The 23,893-nt window shown below is 38.3% G+C and overlaps 1 protein-coding gene across 3 annotated transcripts in view; it reads right to left on the bottom strand.

Moving 5' to 3' along the window:
• The window catches only part of LOC145990861 (uncharacterized), a 94,038-nt gene extending 87,803 nt beyond the window's left edge, over positions 1–6,235 (bottom strand). The window contains exon 1 of one of the 3 annotated variants that reach the window (XM_083126302.1): positions 6,173–6,235. The gene's annotated coding sequence lies outside the window, so the exon portion shown is untranslated. Of the gene's footprint in view, positions 1–5,473; positions 5,514–5,922; positions 5,984–6,172 lie in introns of those variants that run through there. The other 2 variants (XM_083126303.1, XM_083126304.1) reach the window with 2 other exon arrangements.
• Positions 6,236–23,893: the final 17,658 nt, after the last annotated feature.

The following is a 23,893-nucleotide window of genomic DNA, read 5'->3' as shown; positions in this document are numbered from 1 at the left end:
CCAAATCAACCAACCCACATAAAATTGGGATTTATTAAATGCAACGTGGTGGCTCCGTCAGTAACGCATCTGACTACCATGCTAAAGGTACCAGATTCAATTCCCGTCCGGTCCAAATCCAGGTACTTTTCTAATGTTGGAAGCGGACCCGGTACCCACCCAGCGTCGAATGACATGGGTACCTGGAGGAAACCATGGGGGCTAAAGGTGGGTAGGGGCGTGATGCTGATCACATCACCCCCCTCACGACCGGATCAAGAAAGTGTGGCGTGCATGGCATGGTGCTAAGCACAGGGGAGCACTTTCTTTTTTTTTAACAACATTTATACTGTGTTCTATTAGACAAAAATACAAACACATCAACTACACCATTACACATTGCCATTTGCAAAATATGCAGTCACAGTCATGTTCATATGTTGAAAATTCCATCCTGCAGGTGACCGGCATTTCATTGTTGATACTTGCTCAATCTGCGATCGAAATTGTCCGTGCCACATTCCAATATGTGAATAGGAATGTTACTGCTTCATTGCACTTCCTGTAACTTTAAAGTTAATTTCCCACATTCTGAGATTGCATTGGTCCATGGAATAGGACCATGTCTCCCGAGACAGCAATAGTGTCAATACTTTTATAGAACACCCTCACAGAGACAGGATGCTGAGATCCGTTCGAGCGATGCGTTGGTGTCTCCTCTGATAAACAGTAAGTGTTGCCAACACCATTACAGAAAATCTCCCAACCAAATCAAATAAACCCACATTTGTGGCACATCCTGTACAACCCTGCTTATATTTTGCCTTCAGTTTGTTTGTTTCTAAGTAAAATTAATGTGTAGTATTTTAATTCTGAATGTCCCTGAAATTGGCTTAACAATATTATATTTATTATTTAAATGGTAAAAAACGCTGACCTGGTTGACATGTGAAATATCCCATGCAGAGTAGAGTCTGTCGATGTAAATTGTTTTAAATCCACTTTCTGCACAGATAGGCAAATCAGGACTGGATCTACAGTTTAAAGTGGAATCCAAACCCCTGTGCCTCCACTGGGACATATTCATTACAAGGCGACAACATTATCAGTTACTACACTATCTTGGAGGCACGTGTGAAAGTGGCATTTGGGTTAGTGAAAATGTCAAACAAGATGCTTGCATCTACAATGGGAGTCTGAATTCTGATGATTTCAGGGGAGGTGGTGGTGGGAAGTTGTCAAGGAGTAACATTTTTGTGTAAAAAAAATCACAAATTGCAGTGAAGCAAACAAACAAAAAAATACTGTTTAAAAAAAATACTGACTTTACTAGGATCATTTTTTAAAATACACAAATTACAGACTATGATGAAAATATTGACTTCTACTGATTTTACTGGCCATTTTCCATGATTTGGGTATTGTATGGGAGGGCAAGAAAAGAATTTGGAAATGTGTTTGAACCTATGTATGGAGTTTTGAGAAACAGTAACTATGCAAAATGTTTTGTACCTAAAGTAGATTTTGGAACGCTTCTAAACTTTGGCTTCCGGAAGATAGTTTTTGGCTTTAAAAAGTGTTGAATACCAGAAAATATTGTGGAATCACAAAGGCAAAACAAACTTTACCTGCGTAACCTACTCACACAATAGTTTTCAAGGTGCTTAATAAAGGTTACATATACCAAGAGAAAAGCTGCTAGGCAAATACAATCAACGGTAATACTTCAGATTCTTTGAGGATATATTTTTGATTTCTCCTAGCAGAAAGACTAATTATCGTAGAATTTTAGCAATCATTGTTACACAAAATTATGGTACTGAGCACTGTTTAGATTTTAAAAAAAAGTTATTAATGTTGGAAAAAAAAATAACCTTACGCAAGCATGTGCACTTCCCATAGACACGGCATTATCCATTGATAGGAGTGACAGCAGACTAGTGGAAATGATGTAGAAGTAAATTGGAACCTTCCTGAAACTCGGTTGTTATTAAAATGCTAAACAAACTAAACCTGTCCCGCCTAACCTAACTACGAAAACATTTCGGGATATTATTTTAATACTAAGAGAACTAAACTTCAACCGCCTACCCTAACCAAAAAATAAGTATGATTATTATAAAAATGCTAAGCAAACTAAACCTGGCCCACCTAACCTAACTACGAAAGTATTTATTGAACAAAATCTTCAAACATTTTGGTGTCAGGAAGAAATTACACATCTGAACAGAGCATGGTAAATGAACAGATACTGTGAAGCAATACTGGAAACAGCTTCATACCTCACACATATGACATAGGAAGGGCAGTTCGTAACTAAGACAATAGTAAACAAATGGTTGTTGGCAAGCAGAAAAACCACTGTCAAGAAAACACACAGTAAGTAATGGATATAAATTCCTCAGTATGTGTTAGCAGATGTAAATCAAAATCAAACCATATAAAAAATGCATACATAGCATGATGAAATCGCAATAAAACAAAACAAACTTGGGGACAACCAACAATTGGCATTAAACATGTTAAACAAGTGCTCAAAAAGAAGTCTTTGCAGGAGGATGGCCCACGAATCAAGCACACTCTCCTTCCCCCACTCATGCAACTAAACAAGGTCTACTTCAAGCACTGCTTGGGGCTATACAGAGATATACGGGAAAGAAAATAAGCAGCAAATGGTCAAATCCTTACGCCTGTTCGGCAGGGATTTATCCAGACCATACCACTTTGGGGGGATAAGGGCCAAGTTACATTTGTTTTATTGCGATTTCATCATGCTACACACACATTTTTTTCATGGTTTGCTTTTGATATACATCGGTTAACGAACACTGCTGACCAATTCATATTAAGGTGGTGCTTCTGACTCAGAGGGCATAAAAATTACAATCTCCATCCAAGAGAAACACATGCATGGACGATGTACTCACCACAATAAATTCCAAACTCCTGTAAGTGTCGCACAAAACCTCCATGAGATAATTATTTAAAGTCAGGTAAATCGGATGTTGGTCACCTTGCTTCCACGGTTTTCATTTCTACACTTTTCTCCCTAGAGCTAAACAAAGCAGATATAAATTGCTAAATAATACAATCACCTCCTTGGGTTACCCGACGGCATAGTGGTAATGTCACCTTGTATTCAAGGGATCCCGGGTTCAATACCTGGTTGAGGCACATTCAACAGTAGTTCGGATCCCACATTAAACTGTAGGCCCAGTCCTGATTAACCTATCTGTGCAAAAAGTGAACTTAATAACCCAAATCAAACAAACAGTAAAGCACCCACACTTTGCCATATCAACCGCTCCCGAATTCATGTTCGTTTGAATTAATTCAGAACACAAACACCAGCAACAAACAGTCACTTTCTCACAGATTCTTTCCCCAACTACAAAGCATCTGAACAAGATCACTTTGAAAAGCTCTGAAACAACAGAAAGTGATACCAACCTATTTCCCTAATTTTATCACTCACAGGAGAGAAGATAGACTATATTAGTTTGGAGATAGAAATTACTCTGTGGAATCAGAATCATTACAACAGAAAGAGGATGTATACAATGCTTATGTAATAAAGTGCCATAATAATACAAAATGTTTCTTTGTTCTTAATGTGTACAATGCATACAATTTAGGTTGTGATGTTTACAAATATCAGAAGATAGTCCCTTTTTCAGATACTTTTTTTCCACCCCAATTTCTATTCGAAAGCCATCAATTTATTGAATTAACTTGTAAAATTTATTAAACATTTCACTTGAATTAGCGTGTAAATAATTTGACAGTTGCCAAAACTGTAGATCTCTCTCGACACTGGTGATGTAATTCGAGCTGGATGCAGGGTGCAGACATTTCTCTTCCCGGAAACACAAGCACTCACCCTTTCCACCTTTGCCTCAACCCCTAATGTCAAAGTTTTGACGAGTTTTAAAATTCGCGGAAATACAACATAATTTGTAATTTAAGTGACCTACGTGGAATTTAGAGTAATGATAATGGTTTCTTTCAGTTATTTTATGATTATTACTTATCAGTATCCTTGTGATCTTCTTTATGTGCTCATGAAGACACACATTGGTTATTGGTCTGCTGGCAATGTTTTCCGAGAAGCACTAAGAAGCTCATATTTTCTGTGAGGATTGAGGCCCATTTCCCCAACAAGATTTCATGCTTCGCCATGTGATCCTTTGAGTGCATAGGTTCCCCGTGTCAGCAGCGCAAGCAGAGAATCTGCTGCATGCAACAGGCTGCTGAAGGAGTTTGAGGTCGCAAAATCTTGTGAAATTGATTGCGATGGAAACTAAATAAGGATAACGGCAAAGATAATGGTAGGCAAATTGTCCACCACTACTTTCATTACTTTTTTATTCTAGATCCTGTGTGGTTTTAAAGAATGAAATTATGTTGGTTCGAAGCAGGAATTGTTCTCTGCTTATTGACGTAATTATTTCAATTCATTGTCATCACATTGTGTAATACAGACTGACTGAAAATGGTGGTGGACAATTTGCGTACTGTTTCTTTCGCCGTTGGATGTACTATATCCTCGCAGCTGATTGCTGAGTTCTAGTGATTACTTACGGCATATTCCCATGAGTGGTTTTTCCCTTCCATAAACTTCTTTATAAATCTGTACTTGCCAACAGCCATTCGTTTCCTATTGTCTTAGTTACAAACTGCCCCTTCTACCTAGATCACACGTGTGAAGTACAAGAGGGTTTCCGGTATCGGTAAATTGGAATCCGTTCATTTACCGTGTGGTGTTCAGATGTGTACTAAAATGTGTAAAGATGTTGTTCAATACATGCTTTCATAGTTAGGTTAGTCGGGTCAGGTTTAGTTCCCTTAGCATTTTAATAATAGCCCTAAATGCTTTTGTCATTAGGTTAGGTGGGTCAGGTTTATTACTCTTAGCATTGAAATAAGAACCCTAAATCCTTTCTACAACTTATTGTGCTACTGCCAATCTCAAACGAGAAACCCCTTCGAGTTCAAGCCTCCTGCGAACATTTAGGAAGAGGGTAATAGCGGCAATAGTCGGCTTAATGTGTGAAGAGTGCCAAATGGGGAGTTTTGCATAAGGTACCTCTAGCATCTTACTTCACCCAGAAATTGGACTTTTCTAAATGAAAACATGCTGATTAGTTTTATGAATGTTCCAAATTACTTCTACATTCATTCCCACTAGTCTGCAATACTTACTGTCACGTCTATCAACAGAGAATAGGGAGCAAGCATGCTTCTGTAAATTTGAAGGAATCCGTTTCCCTCATATGATAATGTTACCAATGTTAAGTTTCGTTTTCCAAACATAATTTACTTGTTTTCGAAATCCAAACAGTGCTCATTCCTTTAAGAAGGTTCAAATTTTGTGTGACAATGATTGCCAAAATTTTATGATAATTAGTCTCTGTGCTAGGAGAATTTGAAAAATCATAAAACAATCGGAACTGTTACCACATGGGAGTGAAAGAGTAAATGTAGTACAAATAACCATAAATTGGGTCTTTTTAGAAAATATTTACGGCGTGATGATAAATCACTGCTCTTCAACATTGTATTTAAGCTTGTAATGAAGTCACACGAATATAAACATGACCCGAAACACTCATGTATAATGGTCAGAGGCTTCTATTTGTGGCTGAGGAAAATGTGGAGAACTTCACAGACGTCTATAATCATCCATCACGTGATAAAGGCCGAAATAATGTTCATCCCACAGAAAATACTAAATTCTTCTTCAATAGTATACTCTACTAAAATTATTATTTAGTTTTTGTACTGCCAAGGTGATTTCAGTGTACTGTGTACCGAGATGAATTATTCACTTCGTTTCTCAAAACATTGCAGCAACCATAGTTTAGAAAATCAACGCTAGTACTTACGTGTTATAATTATCACGTTATCAAATTAGTTCTGAGCAATAACAACACTAGTACTTACGTGTTATAATTATCACGTTATGAAATTAGTTCTGAGCAATAACAATGTAAAATGATTAGCCTCTTTCCAAACAAAACAAAATACCAATGGCTTCATCGTGATATGCAACACAGAATCGGAAATAATAAAGCATTTACTTTCCATGCGTATAAAATGTCGGGGAATTCCCCTAAACCACCCAACACCTCAAACTACACAACTAAGAACTAACACACAGAGATCACATGAATTCTAAAAATAAAATGTTTACCTCCATATTAAAAAATACGCTGTGTTGCGATAAATTCGTACTCCACACAAAACAAATAGTCACGTGGATTGAGAGTGGAAAGTGAATGGGTATAACTTATCGCACAAAACTCAAACAACTTTTTGAACAAGCTCCGCCCTTCGTTTTATGTCTTCTGAATGGGATCTCTTCTTTGTTAGGTTAAACGGTTTAGTACTCTTAGCATAAATTTTTCGTGGCTTGAATAGAAAGGCATTATTTATGGTAGGAGATCTAAACCTAACAATCCTAACATAACAACAAATATGTCTATTCTGACGTCAAAAGATGAAGGGCGGGGGCTCCAGAGGCGTCTCCTGAACGCATCAGCTTGCTCTGCGACGACATGAATGAGCATTCCTACATTCTAATTTCTTCATATAGGAGAAGTATTTATTTTACACGAGAGCGCTCAACTACGATTATATGACATTTCTTGGACCTGAAGTGAAAGAAAGTAATAATTATTGGTAACATTATCGTAGGAGGGAAATGGATTCCTTCAAATTTACAGGAGAAAGTACTTACGGAAATCATTTTCTTTAGCGTTGTGGAAGTTCCTGAATATAGATTTGATCCATTTTAATGTGAATGCGTGTTGTTTTCTGCGAAAATCTCTGTCCGACATGCTGTTTCTGCTCCCGCCATTTGCTTTCTGCATGAGAGTGCAATGTTCCGTGTGTTAATATGATGCAACCCCGTAGCCAGTGTTTCAGCCTGCCGTGTTTTCACTAGAACCACGTGTCGAGTATTTTTAATTTTTGTTTTTAACTATGCTTCCCTAACCTAACTTAACCTAACCTAACCTTACGGAAAATGGTTTTTGGGGCTAACGTGAATGGTTTGTGGGGCTAACGTCAATGGTTTGTGAGGCTAATGTCAATGGTTTGCGACGTATTAACATAATTTCATATCTGGGCACGAAAGTAGATATTTTCCGGTGAACGAGGTTGCAACACTGCATAAATCGACAAAACGCCCCCTAAACCAGTATACTATCACGGCCATAATGTGTTACAGATTCGAAACAACAAGTAACAGTAAGTACTCGTAAATGGAAGAAATAGACATTATCTTAGTTAGAAATGCCTTATTTCACCTTAAGAAATGTTCCGCATTCGAAAATAACACGTTAGCAATGGAAATATGTCCGAAATATATGATTCGTAGGTGCTTCCCTCATACGATAATGGTACCTAATTATTTTCCCACAATTTACGCATGTGTCACTTAAGATCTAAGATATGTAATATAATGTTAGTTGCGCAATCTCGTGTAAAATAAATACTTCTCCTATATGAATCAATTAGAATGTAGAAATGCTCGTTAATGTCGTTGCAGAGCAAGCTGTCCTTTCTTTCACAACTGACGCATGTGCAGCATGCACCGCATGCGTTCAGGAGACGCCTCTGGGCAGGGTTGGCAAAATTTGTGTTTTTTTTAAAAAGAACAAAACAAACTGTTTTTTTTTGTTTAAAACATGTTTTTTTGTTTTAAACATAGTTTTAAACATGAGTTAAAAAAAACATGTTTTAAACAAAACAAATTCAACCTTTTCCCAGTAAATTATACTCAAAGTCGTTAAAGAGAAAAAAATACTCATTTTTATGAGTACAGTGGCGACAAGGACAGTTTATTTACCTTTGGAGATAAGGTTTACCATACTGCAGGGTAGGGGTGTGCGGGACAGAAATTTTTGGGTCGGGACGGGAAATTCTTTAAATCCCGACATTCGGGACGGAAAAATTATCAATTTCCCTAAAAGTCGGAAAATTTTCGGGACGGGATGTGTTCGAAATTTCCCAAAGCTCTTGAAATCTCGAATTCTACCCGTAATTTCCACCTTAAGTGCTTGTTTTTGCACTTCTGGTACAAAACCTAACAATTTCCGATAAGTTCCAGACATTTACAATACAGAGAACATCTAGAATTGACGACGTTTTGAAATGACGATTCGGAATTTCCAGACTGCTTGGGATCCCAAAAAGTCGGGAAGTCATTTCCGGAAGTCGGGATCGGGACGGAAATATTCTTTCCCGATGCCGGTCCCGACTTTTCGGGATCCCGCACACCTCTACTGCAGGGACAAAGGTTGTGGGTAATAGCCCCACTTTTTCCGCCACTACTGAAGTAGGTTAGGATGTATATTTATCTAAATTTATCAAAACTAAATATTATAGAATTACTATCCTCGTCCTGAAAAAAATCATGGTGAAATATTTCATGCTGCCTGAACAGTTTATATAGCAGAAAACAACCTGCAGTGTCATAATAGATTCTCCAGATGAATTTATCTTTCAAAGTACAAAATTATGTTACCAAAAGTAAGCATCTGCGCTCCATTCAGTTATACAGACCAATGAATCGTATCGCAAAAGGAAAAAAAATAACGTCATGATCAAAATCACGCATTGTGTATTCAGATATTAGTTTCCATTTACAGCTTCCACCAGTCTCAAACTTACAGGACGATACGAAACAAGAAACTGAGAGGTTTCGATTTCTACAGTAAAGCACGGGTCTTTCTTGTCGCACAACAATTTTGCTACCTGTGCATACATAGCTAACCTGCCTAAAATAACAACATAGGCATTTAGCCTAAAATTAAAAAGCTTTCTCCCGTGACATCAGAACATAAGGTTGCTCAAGTGCTGTGCGATAAGTGAGACCTGTAAAGCACGGATTAATTGACACAGATTCAATTAAAAACAGGGTTGCCTAACAAAAAAATTATCACAGACTATAAAATATCTACCACCAAAATGTGTTTTAAACACTTGTAAAAAAAACATGTTTAAAACACATTGTTTTAAACGTTTAAAACATTTGTAAAAAAACAAAGCCGTGTGTTTTATACGTTTAAAACAAAATGTTTTAAACACTTTTGTTTTAAACATGCCAACCCTGCCTCTGGGTGCTCAAGCAAAGATTCGCGATTAAAATTATCTGATATGATATCTGGTGGGATTTTCCAGAACTACTCTATGTAGGATTCTAGGGGTGTGCGGAACAGAATGTTTTGGGTCGGGACGGGAAATTTTTTAAATCCCGACATTCGGGACAGGAAAATTTCACTTTTTCCCGACAAAGTCGGGAAATTTTAAGGACGGGTAATGTTCGAAATTTAACGAGGAAATATCGAATTCTACAGGTCATTTTCACTTTAAGTGATTGTTTTTGCATTTCTGGTACAAAAACTAACAATTTCCGATAAGTTCCAGACATTTACAATGCAGAAAACATCGAGAATTAACGACTGTTTAAAATAAGCATTCGGTATTTCCCGATTGCTTGGGATCCCAAGAAGTCGGGAAATCATTTCCCGAAGTCGGGATCGGGACGGGAAACTTTTGTCCCGATCCCGCTCCAGACTTTTCGGGATCCCGCACACCCCTATAGGATACTATACCCTTATAGGATCTGTCATACTATGTTGTGTTGAAGTCGTTCAAGGTACCTTTATTAGGTAAGCCATCCCCGAGGTTCCAAGCTTATTTTCCCCATGATCCTCTGCGCTATGACGTCATGAGGAGGACTGAATCGAACTTACTCATTACCTTCTCAATCTGAAAGCCTGATGGCTTGCTCAGGTCACGTGACTAAACGTCATCAACTGGAGGCGAGATAGCTGCCATGTTTGATTTGCTTCTTCGGAATCAATGTTGGACCTTTTTAGTGAATATGGAATTATAATGCAAATTTATGAACTGTAATCGAGTTTACATGACGTGTAAATATGGTTAAATGTGGAAGAGGTATGGTGTATAAGTCTTGTGTACTCAATTGCAGAGGCAATTACAATGAAAAAGGTAAGAGTAACATTCACATTTCTTCAAGATGTTGTAAAAAATGAGAAATTTTTAGGGCAATTCCATGTGATTCAGTCACTACGAAAATATACAAGTAACAAATGTATTATACTAAAAAATAAATAATAGTAATAGTTCATGATGTAAACATTTCATGTGTCCGAAATAGGCATCATCTATACTCGTAAATGTGGACAACATGTCAACATTTTTTTTTAGAATTATCAAATAATTTACCCTGAATTACAAACGTTGGTTAATATTACGTCTACCAAAGCAATTTGTTAGTGTAAATTTTATGCAAGCATTCGATAAATTATTCATATTATTTACACAAATTTTCAGTTTCAAAATGTACTTAATGAAAGAAAGGTATACAACGGGACAAAGTTGATACATGTGTACATTTATTCTTATTTTATCCCGCTTTATGCTTCTTTATGCTAATCGGAGGCTAATGGAAGATATGTTGTACATTTAAATACAAAGGTGCGATGTGTAACAAGAACGTCGATGAAATATTCGTGTGTAAAACTATCCAAGAATATATATATTACTTATGTTTCAAATACAAATGATTTCACACAGAAAGCATTTTGTTACTTAGCTATGTTAATATGAACTACAAATGTATTAATTTTTTAAAACTGTTTCATATGAACTGCTTTTTATTTTTTGTCTTTGTGAAGCTTCAATGTTCGTAACTTTGATTATTAAATCAGTGATAATGTTTATTGTTTCATAATTTATTAACATTCTTCACGATTTTTTTAACAGAATGTAAAAAACAGTGTAAGGAAATATTCCTAATGTTTATTTCCCAAGTGAACGTTAAAATGGAAATATTAATCTGCTGTTTTTCTCAATGAAACTCTGAAGTTATTGTCACAAATCTTACTAACGACAATGAAAAGATTCAATTTGTTTATTATCTTTCGTTCAATAAAGTCAATAGGATCGAAATTACAATGTGACAAATTATTTACGTTTAGTCTTTATGCACAGAAATGTAACATTGCCCTTGTACCAATTTCTTTCGCTTTTGCTGCAAGAATATAGAAATTAAGGGTTTGTATTGAGATTGTATAGCTCCACAGAATATCTGCATTATCTGGTTGATTAATTTTGGGTAAACTTAAAGACAATTTAATTGATTAGGTAACTTGGAAAGTTTACGGTCAACCTAACATGTTTTTTTTATTTAATCAATTGATTTTACATACACAAGTTCATACAAAAGCGGTTACGAGTTTTACTGTAGCTGACCAATATTCCCGATAATATTTTTCAAAGATACACAATGTTTAAATATTTCCGACAGGAAGTTTCTAACGGTTTTCAACTCTTTCTTTGTGCTATGGTAGGAATTTTTGTGGTGGCCATAGTGACTTCCTGAATGAAAATGTTGGTGTAAATATTGAATATTATACATTTTTCTTCTAACTATATTCGTCGGGAGGGTAAATGTCAAAATTTAACTTCATAAGAGAAATAAATATACCTTAATTATCTACGGTAAAATTACGTCAAGGAGTTTACAGCGTTAAGACGATCGCCTCCAGATGATGACGTCTTGACTGAGCGCTGTGGCCTGAACCTCAAGATGGTCTTGACTTACTTCGTTAGCTTATAAGGAAGCTTAAAATAAATTGGTCGATTTTTTACGTATACACGCCTTTTCTTGAATGCCGGTACAGTGAGTACAAATCACGTGCTATTACCACGTGCAATGATAATAGAAGATAATCGCCTTGAATAAAGTGATCATCACTTCCCAAAAAACAAGTTGCCGCAGACAAGCGCAGTGCCCCTTCCAATTGCCATATTTTCGGATGTAACTTGAATATTGGATGTACTATTATGTCTAATAATATTCAAGACTCATTCGTTCTGTATTCTTATTACGACCTTAACAGGCTCCAGATGTCCACTGTATGTTTATGACAGGCTAATTGACAACTGGACCTACAGTTTAAATTTGGTTCAGAAGGTGCATTAAATGGGAATCAGACTTGAGACCACTGCAGAGAATACGTTTTCATTTCATTCGTTATTCTTTTTACTCCTCATATCTCACCTTCAATTTACCGTGACGAAGGGACGAATTATAACCAAAAAAGTGTGGTATTTAAGAAATGTCCAGTGGGGGGGGGGGAATTCTACTGACTGTGTAGGGAGAGCATGAGATAATGACTTTTTGTCATATAACATTTCCCACATGCATAAAATTTATCAAGCAGAGGGGGGGACACAAGTACCCAGAGGGGGGAAATCCCCCAATCCTCCTTACAAATACCACCTTGCTAAACCTATTTAACTATACTACAAATACATTGTGGTAGAGCTAGTAGTTAGTTAGCTCACTTCATATGTGCATTCGCTGAAAACTTTTTCAGAACTTGAAAATGTTTAAAATGAGTAAAAAGAACGATGAAATAAGGTCTATACTCTGTCTCGGTATTCTGTGGAGCAAAGCAGCACATAACGGAAGACGGGAGAAAGCGAGTAAGCGGCGCAAAGCAATGCACGCTACTGCAAACACCTGGTAGTTGCATTTACTTCCCCTCTCACGCGTTCATTGGCCATGTCCTCTCGAGTCACTAATTGCGTAGATATTTGTTTTCGTTCGCTTGCTCCGTAGATTCCTGGGACAAGGTGTAGTTTCGAAGACGTCAAGGTGTCACTGGGGGTACACATTTCTAAAGTTGTATCTGACTAGAAGTTAGACTTTCGTGGCGGAGTGGTTAGCACCGCGCGACGACGCCAGGGCTCTGGGTTCGAATCCCGGCCTGGCTATGGGTGTTCTTTGATATGATGAAATTCATTGTCATTTTCGCGATTAGCCAAAAGTGGCAGAAAATACAAATATAAAAACCAAATCAAAGAAAAGAATACGCTCTACCATTGACCTAAACTTACAATTTTTTTATACTATTTTAGAAATTAAATGTAATCACTAGAAAACATAATTTACACCAATTTCAAACTATGCGCTAGAGCAGGGATTCCCAACCTTTCGCGGCACCCTTGGGAACGAGATTGAAAACTTTGAGCGCCCTTAAATTTTTTCAATTTTTAATTTTAAATCGAAGTGGAATATGTTATCAAGAGCAAGATAAATTTATTGTCAATTTGTTGAAAGATAATATAAGGAACAAACATCAGAATAGAATACAATTTACTAGCCGGCCTTCGTGGCGGAGTGGTTAGCACATCGCGCTACGACGCCAGGGGTTTCGGGTTCGAATCCCGGCATGGGCATGGATGTTTGTGAGTCTCCATTCAACAATTTCGTCATATCATCACTAATCCCCATCTTCGCAAATTAGCCAAAAGTATCAGAAAAAGCGAAGTAAAATACACCAAATCAATAAATCAATAGGCTACAGTTGGAAATCATTCAAAAGAGTTTAGTTCTATTAGTGTGAGACTTGTGATTGATTCTTAGAGCACAAATGTTTGATATTAGGCCTTACAGTTGACAACAAAACAAGCATATCGTCAATTGTTTTCGTTACTAGGTTTCTTCGTTTTTCGTTTTTTTCGTTTATCCCTGAAATATTTTTATCTCCCCTAGTCCGATCTCGTGGCACCTCGGTTTGAAATCACTGCGCTAGATACTAATAATTGTAATTTCGGTAGCCTATATTTATTGATTAAGTTGGTGTTTTAAGTCCATTTTATGCACAGTAAGGCTAATAGCGACTGGACCTACAGTTTAAAGTGGGATTCGAACCAAAAGCGACGCCAAATAAAAATACAAAACACAAGTTATTATTCTTGTTGTCTGTATGTGTTTACGCGTGCGCACATCTTAGAAAAATTGATAAAAATAACAAACAATATCAGTAGAAGCATAAATAGTTTTATTCTGTACTCAGATTTTTTTCAAATAATTTAATAAATACAACCATAGACTGGTGGTAGATCTCACTCTTCTTCCCATCTTCAAGAAGATGAAGATGCGCTGTGTCGCAGACATCCAAGATGTGCACTTGCAAAGCGTGTCCAGTTATCAGGCACGTATATAGAAATATATTTCGGGAGAATCAGACCAAGTGTCTCAATAATAATAATAACAACAACAGTAATAATATACTTAGAATAATTAGCTATATTTATATTAAAATGCTATTAATTAATAACATAACCCATGGCGGGACAGCCCTGGAAGGGCCTTGGCCTATCTCCCGACTACCAAGTACCAGTCTCCCTCCTACAATTCTATAGAGGTGAGGAGTTCTTCAATCGGCAATGGGGTGACGTGGAGTCAGCACGTCGAACTCTCAGCCGTTATAAGGGATTTCCGAGTCCGGGTTACTCTACTCACTCGTAGCTCCCCAATTTCCTCACGATGGTGAGTTACCACCGGTCCTATACACAGGCCGAAAACCCAAAGACTGAACCCAGACGGACTCGAACCCATGCCATCCCGCAGTCGGAGTCCAAAGCATAGCGCCTTAGACCGCACGACCACGGAAGAGGACGCTATTAATTAATATTGTCTTATTATATGAATAGATAAAAAGACGTTACAGAACAGAGATATAACATGTTTGGTTATAAAGTACGGTATTCATTATCTAGCTTACGTGTATTTAACGTCGTCAAAATTTGAATAGAAACAAGAAAATTAATGTCAAATAGATAAAGAATTCAATTTTTATAGAACAACCAGAAAGAAGTAAAGTTCCATATTAAGATTTTATGAATATTATCATAATCAGTAGTGTGCATAAATCTTTGGTAATGTCCTTGAAAGCAGGCCCGTACCCAACGGGGGGGGGGGGAGCATGCCCCACCTCGAGCCATGGAAATTTTTAATTTGAACGTATAAAAACCCACATAAATTACGTTGATGGCTTTTCAAATTTTGCATGAATTTCGATTTTGTCCTTGCACAAAAGACACAGGTTGTTTCTGGACAGAGGCAAGCTCTAGAAGTATACAGTCTGAAATATTGGGCTATTTTAGTTCTATAACTATTCATGCAAGGCCATGAGACGTTGCGATTTAGTCGGGACAGTCCATTCCTTTTAATCCATGTCCCGAACGTTTCGCCTCGGCTCGGTCACAAGGGGGATTTTCTATACTCTTTAGCTCTCCACCCCCCAACTCATGGTCTGTGATCCCTTTTCGCCACCACTGAGAAGAAGGATAAAAAAACTTTGTTTTCTTTCTCCGACATATTGGGTTTTTCTGCAACTGATGTCCATTCTGTCACTCAATGGCTTAGGGTTAATTAATATTATGCAAATAGCAGAATCGACTTCACAGCAGAATCGTTGCTAGATTTTTGGTGCAAAAAATTGCCTAAAGTATTTTTAACATATATTGTCATTTGTTCAAAACACTCAAGAAATTAAGTGCATTATTATTTACGAAATTCTGTCAATAGGAATTTGTTTTACTGCAACTTTTGTTCCTTTCTACTTGTAACTGTCTTGAACATCCACAGTGGTGTGACCGTACAACAGACAACTTTCAGCTACGAGCCATTGATAATGGCATTTTCTATCCCACATATATGCATCCCCATTTAATGGCTTCTTGGTTGCCACTGGCATTTATTTTTACTGTCGAATAAGATTCTAAAAGCGAAAATACAATAGAAACAATATAACGCCAGCATACACACTGCCAGGGTGAAGTCACTTATCCGTTCCCTTCAGATAATTTATTTACAGGGTTTGAACTGACTCCAAAGTCCTGGACAACTGGAGGATTCAGGAAAACAAGGCTAGGACTGAGGTCATTGTAAACAAATGTTTTTTTTTTTAAATAAAGCTTTCAAAACCTGGAAAAGTCAGAGGAATTAAATGATTGTTGCTTGGCAGAATTTGTAACCGGAAACACGTTTCATATTATCTTAGTAGTGGAAACCTAATTATTCTAAGTAATCCTTGTAGGTATGCTTAGTATTTAACCACAGTTGTGACATATTTTGATGATTTTTTTTATGGATTTTATTGCGTTCGACGATGTTCTAGCCCTATTTTTTGCTCAATCTCATTTTTGGAGCCTCATCTTTGTAGGTATGCCATGATCTTACGTGATATAACTTAACCCAGGGGGTGCTCGTTCGGCGGCGCAGATCGCTTGCGCAGTTGTCCGTGGATTCATGACGTCATCATCGAAACACTTATGCAAATATTGAGAAATTTGACAACGAATATCTTCTAAAATATAGTAGCAAGGGAAAAGTTACAACTTTTACTGTTAAGATTCATCCTTTCTAATCAATTTATCACAAAATTGATTCAAATGTGTAAAATGGTTTTCAAGACATCGTGTTACGAAGGAACCCCTGTTTTGTTCTCTCCAGGCTTCCAATGTAAGGGAGTTTTAACTTAAGCGCGTTGGATTTCTTTTTGCTCTATGTTTTGAAATAAGATTATTTAGTTATTGTCAACTGAAATCATGCCTAAATGCTTTGGAAAGCTTTGAAAACTATTATCAGAAAATTAACGGAAGAAATCTAAAATATCACAGCTTGATTGATATAAAGAAATGCGAGATTGCCCATTTTTGTGAAAAAGGCATTGTGCGAGATCTAAAAGCAGAACTTTATAATATTGTATGTAAATGTAAGGGTGTAATAAACGTGACTGCTTCCCAGGCACGTATCCAAGGGGGGGGGGCTTAGGGGGCTCAAGCCCCCCCCGAAAGTTTTCGGTTTGCACTAGATAAAATGAGTTTTTTTGTTTCTTGTGATGTCAAATAAAATAATGTGACGTTAATTTAAGGAGAGAAATAATTATCGAGGCAAGACGGAGAATATTCTATAACCCTGTAATTGGTAACAGCTCGTATCCAAGGTGGGAATCAGGGGGCTCAAGCACCCTTTCAGAAAATTTTCAGTTTACGCTAGATAAAATTAGGTTTTTGGCTTCTTGAATAATATGGTGATAATTTGAGAGAGATAATTATCTAGGCAAGACGGAGAATGATCTATAACCCTGTTATTGTTAATAGTGCGTATCCAAGGTGGGCATCAGGTGTCTCGAGCCCCTCCTCGAGGAAATTTTTCAGTTTACACGAGATAAAATTAGGTTTTTGTCTTCTTCAATAATGTGACGATAATTTAAGGAGATAAATAATTATCGAGGCAAGACGGAGAATGTTCTACGGACCCTGTTATTCTTTATAGCGCGTATCCAAGGTGGGGATCGTAACTCGTGGACTCCCCCCACCAGGAAAGTTTTCATTTTACACTAGATAAAATTAGGTTTTTGTCTTCTTGAATAATGTGACGATAATTTAGGAGAGACATACTTATCAAGGCAAGACGGAGAATGTTCCATAACCCTGTTGTTGATAATATTGCACGTAAACTTTTCTTACGCTTTCGGTGTTGTCGTAGCGAACTTGAACACTATGTAGAAGAGACTTGTCAGCATTTGGAAGCTGCACAACAAAGGTTGCGCCGCAGGTAGGGCGATTCGAATTCATTGTAATTTTTTAATCTCTGGAAAGCGCGAGAGGGAACGTTCTTGAAAACGAGAAGGAGTCGAACTACTGGCAATATTTAAGAATCGTTTTATCTGCGAAACGTTCTAGAATATAATGAGGATATTAATACGCGGCTTCAATTTCCCGGTTGATCTGTACAACAGAATAGGTGGAGACTTCTGAGGTAAGTGTGACAATTCATAAAGTCGATTAATGATCAGTCAGTGTCCATTGGTTGCTTTATAAGATCTAGTGATTCGAAAATGAAATGGACTAAATACCATAAAGTAACGAAGTCTACCACTAGTTCCAGTTCGGTCCCAAAGCTAAAGACATTGACGACAGCGGAACTTCGAGTAGTGCTACGAGTAGTTCGGGTCGAAAGACGAAGAGATCGAAGGTCTCTCTCTCTAAAGTGAATATTTCGGCAGTATCGGGCTGGGCATTGGAGCGGTTTATTAAAAAAGAAATAAACTGCACAGATAAACTGAAAATCAAAGTTTTGAGTGATGATTTGGTTGTGCCAGGACCAAATTTTGTGTATGCAGTCCGAGAATTTCATGGCATAAAAAAAAAATACTTTTGTTTAAGGCTACTGGGTTTCACACACACTCAACAGACAATTTTGGACACTTGCGAGTGCTTAGGCATGAATATGAACAATTTGGTGGGTTTCGGCGTTTATAAGAGCTGCAAACATGGGAGGACAAGACACATTAGTGGTGTTCAGGCTCGAATGAGAGAGAAATATTCGTGAACTGTCTGATTCCAGTTCCCAGCACACAGTTTGAATCTTGCGTTGTCGAGTGGATTGTGCATTCCGTGCATGTGTAACACCTTCGTAAAACACTTCTGGTACATAGATGTTTTGATGCCTGATGAGAAGAAATGGACAAACACACATTCTGAGATAGTTCCGGCACACAATATTAATGCATGGAAACAGAGGAGTTGAGTGGTAGAAAATGGCCCAATTTCACGTTCTGATTAAAATGACAGCCTTAAACAGTGGCGACGATTTAGGAGATAGTTGCTCCCCATTCTTTTGCCTCCACACTATCACACTATGGCCTCTTAATGCGCTTGTCTCCTTGTCCACCCCCCCCGCCACATTTTGGAACCCAATTGCCACCACTGGCCTTAAACATACAATTGTGATACCTCTTTAAAAAATGGTGTTCAGCCGCCGCCCCGAAAGGAATTCCTGGATACGTGCCTGCTGCTTCCCGTAAAATATCACTGCACTCTCCACGTTCTTCTTCTTCTGTCTTTTCTTTGGCGCAGTCAATAGCTACAACACGTTGTTTTATATATATATATATTTGTCACATATTTGTTTTAATTAGTAGTCTGCTCGTTCCGCCACCTGAACGAAGCAGCTAGGGCTCAAAGGGCAGTGCAGTTACACCGGAAGAAGGCTCGGAAATGGCAGGCTTCAGACGTTAACTCATACAAATTAAATTAAACAGGTATGTGCTCTCTCTAAATTTAAATCATAGTTCACAAATAATTTGATTAAAATTTTGAAAGTCTCTGTTTTATTTAATAGCGTATTAATTGGTGCATTCTTCTCCAACATAGCCATAGGCAGTGACCACACTACGGGAAGGGGGAGGGGGGCAGGAACGCCTCCCAATTCTCGTTCGACAATTTCTCTCTCTCTCTCTTATCTGCCCCCAGTGAAACGACAAAATAAATAAATGAATGAATGCTCTTTTAGCCAAAATATGCATTTTTATGTCGTATGTAACGGAATAATAAAAATGATTGCCCCGGGAAAATATGATTTACCCCTCCATCTTTACTATTGCGCTGTCACTAGCTACAACATATTTTGATTTCTATTGTTCCCACATATTTATTTTAATTTTAGTATTGTGAATCATATTCCACTGTGTTACCTCACTTAGCCACCCCCCCACCCCCCACACACACACGTACGACTTCAGTTGTAAGTTTTAGACTAAGCTTGTCAAATATCCACTTATATCTTTGTATTCTTGAGCCATTTTAAAAAAATCATTTCGCCCCTTCTTCTGGACTATTTCATAGGAATGTTTTCCCACTGGAAGCCCCTTTGCAGATCGAGATCCGGGGCTATAGCCTTCCCAAGCCAGCGTCCCCTCCAAATACTCTCTTGGCCTCATGAAAGACAAATATATGTATTTCTACGAAATATTAATTTGACTTGGCAGTTTCTCTTTTCGAACAGGAATAAGTTTTAAATTTTAATAGCTTATAAATTTACACTTGCAATTTTGAGTAAAGGTTTTGCGTAACCCTAAAAGTACATTTAGAGACTGCAAGGTCAAATCTCGATATTTCAGATATATTAATAATTTTCATCACAACGTCTTGTAATAATTATTTGTTACTTCAATAACCTCCTCGCAAATGTTTTTCGCATATTAAAACATAGATGCCAATTTCTGTTTATTTCCTTGTCATGCTGACCTCCGTGGCGAAGTGGTTAGCACAACGCTTTACGATGCCAAGGGCCCCCAGGTTCGAATCCCCGCCCGGGCATGGGTCTACTTTCCTTTCTTCAATTTCATCATATCATCACGCATCCTCATCTTTGCGATTAGCCATATGTGACAGATAAGCGAAGTAAAATAAACTAAATCTATTAATCAATTATTTTTTAAAACTCTTTAATTCTTCTTTAGCATGCCACGTTTTTGTTAAAATTATATTACGATTTGTAAAATGACGAAATTCTAAAGGAGAACACGCAACTTTCTTTGTAGCGCATCGGTCAGAAAGTTTCAGGAATATGGATTTCCAAAAAATACAATTTTTAACATGTACTTTGCCTCTTTTAAAAGTAGCGCGTTTTCAATTATGTTACTAATCATTAAAAGGATGCCTCAATACCATCTTGGAGGATGACAATTATTATTTTCCCCCTCCTAAAAGTAATAATATACTTTCGCTCTCTGAATCTCCCATATAAACGCTAGGGGCCGTCTGCTTCAGCCGAGCTCACTGCTTCTCCGGTGACGTCACGCGTTCGTGCAAGATCGGCAATCTTCGGATGGCTTTACCTAATCTCTATATTCCTTGAACTTAAGCTATTCACCTTTTTACAGAATTTTACGGGTTAAAATAACCTACAAAGTGTAAAATGGTTGTTTCTATGTTATCCTTGTAGGTATGCCTAGTATTTAACCTAAGTTGTGACATATTTTGATGATTTTGATGATTTTTTTATGGATTTTATTGCGTTCGACGATGTTCTAGCCCTATTTTTTGCTCAATCTCATTTTTGGAGCCTCATCTTTGTAGGTATGCAATGATCTTACGTGATATAACTTTACCTATTCACTTTTTTACAGCCTTTTACGGGTTAAAATAACCTACAAAGTGTAAAATGGTTGTTTCTATGTTATCCTTGTAGGTGGGCTCTCAGCGTAAACGGGTACGATGTATTTTTTGTTGATTTTGTAGCATTTGACGATGTTCTAGCCCTATTTTTTGCTCAATCTTATTTTGGGGCCTTATTTTTGTAGGTGGGGCCCTCAACGTAAACGTCTACTATGTATTTGGGGGCCTTATATTTTTTTTGTAGGTGGGGGTCCTCAGCGTAAACGGCTACGATGTATTTTTTATGATGTGTGAGCCTCTTTTCACGATGTATGTCGTGGCGTTTTTACAATGGGTTCAATGCCCCACTACTTTTGGAGGACACATTGGGGCATTCAGTGTTGCCAACTTACTCCACAAAAATTTCACCATATGATATTTCACAGGCGAAGCTAACCTACAAATAGAAGTTGGCACTACTCAGTATTGCCATAAATTTCTATAGTATAGTGATTTTTTTTTATGTGTGAAGAATGTTTGGATCTAAGGTCAGTGTAATTTTTATAGAATTATCCAATTTTCTTTTCTTGTATCTAAAACTGTTCAGTCACTCTTTCATTCTTGACATCATACACAAAAGTTTTCTCTGCAATAAGAATAACGCTGCATAGAGTATCGGCAGGCAAGGCGTCATGGAACTCGCACACAATTTTGATGTTGGTACGATCGTTAACAACCACCTGCTTTCTCTTCGATGTGTTAATGACGAACATGGGTCTACGAGCTATGAACTCATTGGGGTTGTAGTACACGTCCACATTGCCGGAGGTCACTCTCTTGTAAGCAGTGTATGCCTCATACAGTTTCAGGTAGTCGTTGTTTGCAATGTTCAGGTTGTAGTTCTCAAGTGGGAATATCTCGTTCCTGCCATTTTTGAGGTAGATGTTCTTGATCTTGCAGTTGTCGAACTGGCTCGAATCCTTTTCTTGCTTATTGTCCTTCCTGGTCTGGAAGAGCACGACCACAAACTCTAGCATATCGTACCGGATGCTGTTAAACTGTGTGGTCACGTCAAATTCAAAATGGTTGCCGGAAGCAGGTTTCTTCACGCACTGGTAACCGTAAAATTGGATGTATACTTGGGGATTCTTCAAAATGTCTGCTTTGTACTTGAGAGCGTAGTTAGTTTCGTATTCCACTACGGGCATGCGCAGCTCCATGGACTGGATGATGCACTTGGCAGGATCGGGTAGTGTGTTGGGAAGTGCTGAGCCGCCTGCACTCAAGGTGCTGTAACACATCAGCGCATCGTTGTCGTTGGAGCTTCTGCGAAAAGTGACGCGCAAACCACCCTTACACATAATCTCTGTGTAGTCGGAGAAGAAACCAGGAAGCAGGCGCATGGGAAACAGTACTGTGTGACTTTGAGTTTTGATTTTTGTACCTGCTTCGAATCCCCCTGCCTGGTAGTATGCTGCATCTGTCTTGGAGAGTTTCAGTGTTCCCACAGCCGTAGAGGTAATCCCGGGGTAGCCAACACTGGCGATTACGGTGCCATGCTTTCTAACTTCCACCTGCGAGAATAGGTACGGCACAAAAATATCTACAAGTCTTAAATTTGCATTGGCAAGGAATGCTTCGCCGTTGTCTCTCTTCACAACATCAAACTTGATATACAAATCAGCTTTGTGAGGGTGAATGAACCCGTCCCCGACGTTCACGTCATATTCTATCTCTCGATTTGCTTCATTGAAGTTGGCAAACGTGCGATAATTGGGACTGAAGGACTGCAACTCGTAACTTTCGATTTGCTCCATAATGGTTATTTATTATATGATAATCTCCACGACGGCATTGGTCGTGGCTCCTGCAAAATCAACCACCTCTCCCTTCTCGTTGGTAATTGCCAATTCTATGTTGTCTATGCGATTACGAGATACAGGAAAGTATATCGGTGGGGAAGGTGTGTAGATAATTGGCTCCATGAACTCAGAGTTTGGTTTGAACGTAGCGATAATACCTGTCTGCTTGTGGCTCCCTGGGATGCCGTCTGAGGATTTGGTGATCATACCTTCTGCCACATTGCAATGTATTTTCAGAGTCTCGATGGCTAGAAATTTAGGAATGTTAGCACCGATGTGCTTGATGCCAGGTTCGAGCTTTGTGTTGTTCTCGAATCCCAAAATCTCTCCGATGGTACCCAGGTCTACGGTTTCCGTGGCAGACACCAGTTCCACCCTGCGAGTTACAGAATTTTGCGACAACAGTACACTTCTTGGCAATTGAGCCTGCATGGTAGACAGATTGTACTGGCCAGGGGTGATGCTGATTTTTTCGCTGCCAATTTTGATGGTATTGTTGTGTACCGTCACATTAGGTATCAGGTACATGCTGTAGAATGCACGAAGAGCAATAGATTTAGGATAGATGATATCGTAATGCAATGCGAGTTTCAGAAGCGAAGTCTCGCTTGTGAGATGGAATACTCCCATAGTGCTTCAGGTGCCACAATCTTTTCTGGAAATCCTCGATTGTTGGGTTATTTAATTGCGAGAGGAAGACAAGCATGCAAACGCAGAGATGGCCACAGTTCACATCGCTGAAACCCTGGATGCGTTCGTCATTGTAGTAGAGGTTGACAACACTGAGATACTTTACCAACCGAGCAGGTGGCATGCCTCCGAATGAATCGAAAACAAATGCTTTGTTGTTATTGGCTTTGAGGTAGCATATCCAATGTGTACCTGGATTTTCTTATCTGTCTAGGTTAACCACATCACATTCTTTTTTCTTCACAATAGAGGGTAGAGAATCAGACATGAAAACGCCCCTGAAGTGATTGACCCCCAACGATTCGATCAAAGATTCAATATCGAAGTTGGACAGGGGCTCTTCTTTTTTAAAACTTTTTCAAAGCTTCGAGGTTGTTCTTTCGCTTTTTGGTCACACCTTTTCCCTTCTCCTCCATAGCCAGGTTGTGGCGTTTCTTCTCTTCTAACTCGGACTTGTTCTTTTTTGCTTCGATGACGGTCTTGGCAATGGCGGCACTGCCTCCTGCCAAGCTGCCTACAGCACCCAAAGCTGCCATGATAGCCGGGATGCTGAATATGAAACCTCCAGTCTGCTGCTGCTTTCG

The sequence above is a fragment of the Lepisma saccharinum genome, chromosome 8 (assembly GCF_977018435.1).
Source record: "Lepisma saccharinum chromosome 8, izLepSacc3.1, whole genome shotgun sequence".
Taxonomy (NCBI): domain Eukaryota; kingdom Metazoa; phylum Arthropoda; class Insecta; order Zygentoma; family Lepismatidae; genus Lepisma; species Lepisma saccharinum.
This window is presented reverse-complemented; position numbering and strand designations above follow the sequence as displayed.